Raw genomic sequence first — 9192 nt, forward strand, 5'->3', positions numbered from 1 at the left:
AGCTAAACGGACGTAGAAATGGATAAGAAGATGCCAAAATATTTTCTGTTAGGAATTTTTTGTAATAGATAATAAGTATAAAAAGATAAATAAAAACGTGCTTCTCGTAAAAAGTAAAAAGCATTTTAATAAAAAAGGAATCTACAAAAAAAGAAAGATTGTAATTCTTATGTACAAGTGATTCAGCAATAGCGCTTCGTGTCTCTTTGTGAACAATCTCATTAACTCTTTTAATGACTACTATAGACTAACACGGTTAAGAATACAGACAGATATATGAATATTGTTTATCTGAAAATATTAGAGAAATATTTTCTGAGCACTTTATAATAAGCCGCTTTCATTCAAAACTTTATATGATTTTAGTTATTTAACCGGTGAGAAAGCAAGGCGTTCCCCATATTCTGTGTTAAATAATATCTCAACAACGTTACCTGGTGCTCAATGTTTGGCAACAGGTGGCGCACTTGTGAATGTGCTGACAGCATCATCAAGTAAATTGTGAAAAAGAGCCGGTTTCATGATGTAGGTGAGGTCCATATAAAGAGGATAGAGTTTTTTTCTGAAGAGGATGTAGTGAGAAAAAATGGGTAATTCAGTTGCATCACTGTGATTAGGTGGAGTTATTAGCAGCTCTTGTTATTACCCGAGCATCCAAGTCAACTGAACCATATCAGAAATTGTGTTATGTCAGAACTCGTATAAACTTATATACACCGAAAGCACTTTAATCACGTACTAAGTGTCATACCATATTAGCTTTCAAAGTTTGCTTGTTAAAATGTTATGTTGTGATATGTTGAAATATATCATTGTAATACATTTGAACAGGTTAATTTATACCAAATGGTCCTTGCATGGAATTCTTAAATGTTATCTTGGATCAAAGAAATATTTGAAGTCAGATTACAACTAATGTGCCCAATACAATTAGAATTTCGTCATTCTGTCTCAACTGGCAAAAACATGCAATTAAATATGGATATACGTGTGTGTGTGTGTATACGTATGTATATTTGCGTGTGCGTGTGAGCGAAAGACATTTATTGAAAATAGTGTGTACGTATAACTCATACTAAAAGTTTTGAGACATCAATGTAAGAGTACTACACAGAGATATATTAGGTATAAACTACTGTAGGAATGGAAAACGAGAAAACATAAAATCAATATTTTCAATAATGGTAGCATACAGGGAAGACGAATAATGATCATCAGTCTAATGCAAATACGAAACATAAACAGATAACTTGTAAAAATCTGCCTCAAATTCGCTGGGAATTTTCTTCCTTCAGAAATTACAGCTGCATTTAAGATTCACAGTTTTTGTTTTTGTATCCTTTTTTAAAAATTTGTATGGAAGTCAGTGGGGGTAATTTTACAGAGGAAAGTAGAACTAGAATAAATAGATATAGTTTCAGTAATGAAATTAAGTGAGTGAAGTTGTAAAAATCTTAAAGTATTTTTAATAATGCATTGTATTGTATATATTTACTATAGAAATATCACCATTGTGTTTACTTAAAATGCTGGGTAAAAATGCGCAGAAAGCTTGAATAAATGATAAAATTAGCAGGAAGTCTGGAAATATTTACAGATAATTAAAATATATTTTTAATATCATAATAATTAAAAGCAAATAATAAGCGAATGAAAATATAGGATTAATAGGGTATAACAAATAAAGCTGAAATTTTCATTTTAAATTAAAAATATACTGGTTAGATAAGCAACTTAAAATACTGAAGTAGCACACGAGATAAGGTTTGACCTATAAACATATAAAAGTAAGGAATGACAATTTTAAAAAATATGAAACGGTCCAGATAGATAATTATGTGGCATAAGAATAGATATTAGAAATAATATTTATGATAGGTATACTTAGATAAAGTCTAGCTATAATTACGAAAATATAATAGCAGAGGTGCAATAAGTGAATAGATAATATATAATTACGTTAAATGCAAGTGAATGAAATAGAATAATTAAATATATTTCAGCGTTAAGCTAAGGAACATGGCATAGAATATAGCGCCTACATATTAAGAGAATGATTGTTATGATGGTGATAAAACGAAAGTTAAATTGATGAGTTGAAATAGGCATTTCTAAGAATGGCATAGTTTTGAACTACGGATATAGGAAAAGATATGAAGAAAACAAAAAGGAAAAGAAAAGCTGTATTTAATAACTTAGGTTTAATGTATCTAGGCTGTTACAACTAGAAATCAAGAAGGCTAAGGAGAATGAAATGAGGTGGGATTCCATTCTTGAGAATGGGAACTGAAATCATTTCCTGTCCCAGTGTAAACTTGTAGATAGAGGGTGACCAGTATAAATAGTGATCCGTTTATCTATCTAATTAACTCAGAGGTTTGTATTAGAGTTGAGCTTTCGAGAACTTACATACGTAAGTTCAAATTTGTTCCTTCATATTCATTTAAGATAATTCCAAGATTTTTCATTGAGCATAAATTGCACTGCATGTTGTAATCCGTAAAAAAATCTGATTGCCGTTGCCTTGTTCCAGTTATAAAATTAACTGATGGTTTTCATTAAATCTTATAAAACCTTATTTAGCTTTAAAAAGTTCGGTGGGGGAGATTTTAAGGAAATACTATAGTGGATAAACGATAAGATTAAACGATGGCAGACATTGATATTGGAAAACTTAAATGTGGAGAGCGTTTCGAACGAGATTTGTTTAAAAGTGCGGGAAAAAAAAGCAGACGCAATTTTAAAATGATTAATATGGGATTATGGCGTTAAGAGAAATGATAGAAAGAAATACGAAGGGTTGTTTGGGTGAGCTTCACAAGATGGGATATGAAATTTTACCAGTCCAGAGTAACAGACCTTTTCAAATCTGAACAGAAAGTAGGAACAAAATCAAAAGTATATATCTGTGCTAATGGCTCAATGATGCTTTTAAGGGCCGAATGCTTTGCATTTGGATGCAGCTTAAAAAGTGTTGCTGTCCATGAAAGCAGTAAAATCCATCGGTGTTGAGACATCACATAAATATTCATAAATATTCAGGAAAACTGAGAACCGACAGATATAGCAGAGCCAGAGGCTAAGTGCACGACATTGCTTCTACGTAGTTATTTCGACTCCCGTTGGCGTCTACTTTAAATTTAATAGACACAGCTCTCTTCTTTCTCCAAATGTTATGGCTTTCAGCTAATGTACACATGCACACACATAGAGTTGTATACACACACGCACGCACAGGCACACACACATATATATATATATATTTAGACAAAGTTCTGTACAGATTTATAAATATACATAGTGTGTGAATATATATATGTACATATATTGATATACATGCATGTGTATTTCTGTTTCTCTCTCTCTCACTGTATATATATATATATATATATATATATATATATATATATATATATATATATATATATATATATATATATATATATATATATATATATATATATATATATATATATATATATATATATATATATATATATATATATATATGCGGAGAGGGAGAGAGGAGAGAGAGAGAAATAAATAGATAGATAGATAGAAAAATGTGTGTGTCTTTCTTTTCTCTCTCTCTATATATATATGTGTGTGTGTGTATTGCAAATGTATATATGATATACATACATATATATCATATATAAATATACATAGTGTGTGAATATATACATGTGTATTTCTGTTTCTCTCTCTCTGTGTGTGTATATATATATATATATATATATATATATATATATATATATATATATACATACGCAGGTATTATATATAGAGAGAAAGAGAGAGAGAGTGAGAGAGAGAGTGTGTGGAGGAGACTGACACACACACAAACATATGTATATATAGGCCATTTGAAAGCATTGGGAATCTATTAAACGAAGCATGTTTCACCTATGTGAATGAACCTAATACAAGGAAGAAATCTAAAGAGACACAGACCATGTACTTAAATGAATTACGTCATTATTTGCTTCATGTAGTCTGTATTATAATACTATGCTGCATTTAAAATTTTCACAATATACATTTCTCTTTGTACTAATATGCGTATGTAGACTATGCATGCCTGTGTGTGTATACGTGTATGTTGCATATATATATATATATATATATATATATATATATATATATATATATATATATATATATATATATATATACATATATATATATATATATATATATATATATATATATATATATATATATATATATATATATGTATATATATATATATATATTTATATTTATAAACGTCTATATAAATGTATATATACATATGGAAATAGGCGACACAGAGAGGGAGATATTTATTTTACAGAAAAATTACATTTCTTCGTCTCGGTTCGTGAAAATGTAATTTTGTGCAGCACAGTGTCGGATGAGATGCGACTGATGCGACTTACTTTGCATTGTTATCAATAAATCATGTCTACAGTTTTGCTTTTCTTCATGAAATTGAAAATGAAAAACATTTTATTTTTTAAGGTTTCCAATTTGCAAACGATGCGAAAACTTTGAAATTCTTGATAAAGCTTAAAATCTTGTTGGCATCAGATTTACAACGTGACTCCAAATCCCTTCAACCCGTATATGATTTATTTAGCTGGCCCAAGACATAACATTGACACATTATTTGAAGACTGCATTCAATTAAACGTTGGATAATGGAAATTATTATTTGTTTTTTTTTTTAGTTGAGAAAGAGATAGTTTTCAGTAAATGAATTTATTGCAAGTTTTGTGTTTATAATAAATTTCACATTTTTTTATATTCCAGATTTTGCTTTTAGTTTAAGCGATTCAGTTGCGAAACAGTTATTTACCAAATATTTTTGTTGAATAAAACCAGTCACCATTTCATTTTTCAACATTGTATTTCAAATTTATGTAGCGAAACTAGAAACTTACGTTATCGCCACGATGCTGATAGACATTAATTATAAGTAATCCGATATAGGGGGCGTCTGGAGATTTGTTCACTCGTAAATTAATTCAGAAGACAAATCATGAACGAAGGTTTAACAAAAGACAAACACACACGTTATATATGTATTACAATTTGATGAAGCGCAACAGAAAGTGACATTTCGGACAGGAGGTCTTCGCCAAGATAGATAGAGGGAAAGAGACTAAATATTAATTAGACTAAAAAATGTGTTTGTTATAGGCGAGCATGGTACACAATGGCAGGAGTAAAGTATAGAAAGGCTTGATGGTTTTGATAGAGGTGAGTGCATTTGATAGTCATTGAATGTCGGTCAAACCAACAAGTTAACAAAAAGATAAGCAGCAAGAACACATTTATCAATAGGTTTGTAAGAGATGGTTTAAGATTATGTAATTGTATGGGTGGGAGATTAACGTGTCAAACAGTTGCAAGTAGTAAAAATATAAACATAGCAGTGTGTATGTGCATATGAGCAGCTATATAATCGTGTTTTTATAGAATGAGCATGGCGAGGACATATGAGTATGGCTGCCTTTATGTATGACTGGGAGTGTATGAGAGCATAATTAGAACTCTTTTGTCATCACTGTAAAATATGTTAGGTAAATAGAAACAACCTTTACGAATGAAGTAATAGTTTTAGGGAAATAGAGGAATATGTAAAAGCGCTTTCCTCATGTAAAACAGTAAATAATTCCTTTATAGCGATTCAGTCATTATTTCTAGTAGATCGATAGACAATCCAGAGACTCCCTTGTCGGCCATTCTGCTATGTGTTGCAATTATTTTGTGATTGTAGCTCTTCTTCATGTCGTTTGTGTTCACAGTGTGGGAGCTGGTGTCCGTGTTACTACCGCTGCTTTTGTTTCGATGTTAGCGGTGTTAATGTTGCTATTTTCTTACTATCATTTGTGATGCCACAATCATTGTTGTGGTCGTTATTGTTTCAGCCAGTCACTCATATAGTGTCAACTTTTTGCTCAAACCCAGAAAATTTAGGAGAGCGGTAAGTCAGTTACATTCTCCCCGTAGCTCAACTGATACACATTTTATCAGCCCCAAATAATAACAAAGTTGACCGCAAAGTAATGAGTCGGTGGACATCGAACGTAATCGAACATAAAAGACTTCTGGCTATACATATCTACTCTCGCCCATCCTGTCTTGTATTGAGGATGTGCGTAAAATCATATGAAAATAAGTCTTTCTTGTTTAAAATCTATGGAGCTCAAATTGAAGATGATTTGGATGATATATCGAGCAACCACTTACAGGCCTCATATTGGCTGGTTATGTTGGGGATTTTCTTGCAAATGTAATGTAAATATTGCTTGTGTTGTTGCAGTGTGTATGAAGTTGCTGATGTGTACTTGCTAATTTTGTTCTATTTTCCTCGCAATAATACCCACATGTCCATTGCTAGTTTTAGATTAACAGAGCTGTGATTGAAGACATCCGGTCTATCTTTTATCCAAGACTGTATATTGTCGTTGTTATTGTCGTTTTCATTGTCGCTGTGGTTATGCTACAACAAAATCAAATGTACGAACCGTGGTTAATATAACCCAACAAGGCGTAATAACGCGTAGAAACACGTAGTAACGCAGACGAAGACACAGCGAGCTTAAAAACGTAACTTTAGCTAATCAAATCAATATTTCATTTTGCTGTTCGTAAAACAATTAATGTAAGGGAAATTGGAACTTCTAATCGGGTAAATCTAATAAATTCATAAACGCACTGACAGTTCTTACATTATTGCAGTGTAGTTTATGCTATATAGCAATGTAGAGTAATGTAAGTACTTTAGCATTATAGTGTATCTTGTAATATAATATATAATATATCGAATTACACCTAATATAAGCGTATTTGATTTAAAGTACCGATATAGTGCGTCATGCGATACAGTAATATAGTGCAGTATACACAGTATACTGTTATAGTACATTTCATGTAATCTAGTACCATAGATACATTTCACGTTACATAGTAATACACTGTATTTTATACAGTATAGTAATACACTGTATTCAATATAATATACAGTGTATTATAGTTATAAGTAAAATAGATTATTAGTACCGAGAGTATAGTAATATAGTGTTTTTCAAGTTATATTATAATATAGTCATATAGTGTATTTCATTTAATATACTAATATTGGGCAGTATATTACGGTAGGAATGCATTATATGAATGCTATGTGTATAGTGTATTTTTTTAGTGTAGTTCATATAATATCGTGGTACGACGTAGGTTACCACGATGAGGGTTCCAGCTGATATGATTGACGGAACAGCCTGCTCGTGAGATTAACGTGCAAGTGGCTGAACTCTCCACAGACACGTGTACCCTTAATATAGTTCTTGTGGGGATTCAGCGTGACACAGAGGGTGACAAGGCCGGCCTCTTTGAAATACAGGTACAAGAGAAACAGAAAGAAAGAGTGAGAGAAAGTCGTGGTAAAAGAATACGACAAAGTTCGCCACCACGTGGAGCTTTAGGTGCTTTTGCTCAATAAAAACTCACAACGCCCGGTCTGGGAATCGAAACCGGGAGTCCACTGTCCGAACCACAGAGTCATTAGGCCACCACTTATATAATATAGTATTGAAACATACCACTATATTATATAACGATATTATGTAGCACTACATTATACAGCAATATAATAAATCAACACATATCGGAATGAAATGCGTTAATAGATTATTTTATTATGGAAATGTAAATCAGTTTACGCTATTTTTAAGATTTTTAGATGCCTTCACATTCAATGTTTGTATTTTTTTTATTTTATTTACAAATCGATATTTATTGAACATTCATATTGGAACCATGATGCATTGAATACAGTGAAATTCCCATTTTAAAATATCTTTATTTTTGTCTTTCTGTTCTTGTTTCAGTCATTGAAATGCTGTCATACTGGAGCACCGCATTGAAGGATCAAGTCGAGAAAGTCGTTTCGGGTACCTGTTTTTGGTCAACCTGGTACTTATTCTACATGCTGCTTTTGGTGAACCAACGTGCCACGGGGCCGTAAAGAAAACAATGCTGGTTGTCAAAAACAGTGGGAGGGAGAAAAGCACATATTCAAAAACATACACGTGCACAGAAATACACACTCTCTTTCTCTCTAGGTCTCTCTCTCTCTTTCTCTCTCTCTCTCTCTCTCTCTCTCTGTCGCACACACACACATACACAATCACACGCATATATATATATATATATATATATATATATATATATATATATATATATATATATATATATATATATATATATATATATATATATATATATATATATATATATATAGATATATAGATATATATACAACGGGCTCCTGCACAGTTTCCCTCAAGCAAATTTACCCTTAAGATATTCTTCTCTACTGGCTATAGTAGATGGCACTTGCCGAAAGTGCCACACACAAACTGCAAGAATTAGTTAAAGGCATTGTAAGATAGTAACTAAATCAATTTGCAACGGTAGGTATCATCCCACAACTTCAGCAGGTACCAGAGTGTCAAAAGTGTTTCACCCATTACGAGCAGTGACTACGGAATTAGCCATCACTTACAGAAGGGTTCAAACTGATCTTTTGCCAACCGGAACCACTTTGAACGCGCTTCAGTAGCCACAGCGCTCTCTCTCTCTCTCTCTCTCTCTTCTCTAAGTTTCCTCTATTGCTTGAATTTTAAAATTAATCCTTGTAGGAGATTACGTGGCCCTTTCTGTTAATCCTCGGCAGTGACTATAATTGCGAATGAAGCTGCATGGCATGCTTTCACGTGAATCTCATCAACCAAAGTCGAGCTTACTTTGTTTTTATTTTACCGCTTAGCCAAAGAGAGAGAAGTCAGAAAATTCCAGATGGTCATTCGATTGCTTTGCTTGGGGTTCATAATCGAATATTGCCCTTGTCCCTAATAGCTCGGGGCAAGTTTTCTGCATCATGCCGGATGTTGTTGAAAATTCTTCGTCCAGCTTCTGTTGTGATTGTGGTTTACTGCAGTTTTTTTCTGCAGGACTCTTATTGAGCGGCTGCTAGCTCTCCAACCATCCTCTGAAGTTTTGAGAAGTGGTAATCTGCGCAACCTGCCGGAGACTGTGACAAAAAAAAGGGAGATTTGCAGTTTATTTTTTACGACACTCAGAATAACGAATAGCCTAGTGAGCTATACAATGGTACCACTAGAGGGACGAAGGATGTGATGG

The sequence above is a fragment of the Octopus bimaculoides genome, chromosome 13 (genome assembly GCF_046866305.1).
Source record: "Octopus bimaculoides isolate indiv1 chromosome 13, ASM4686630v1, whole genome shotgun sequence".
NCBI classification, from domain to species: Eukaryota; Metazoa; Mollusca; class Cephalopoda; order Octopoda; family Octopodidae; genus Octopus; species Octopus bimaculoides.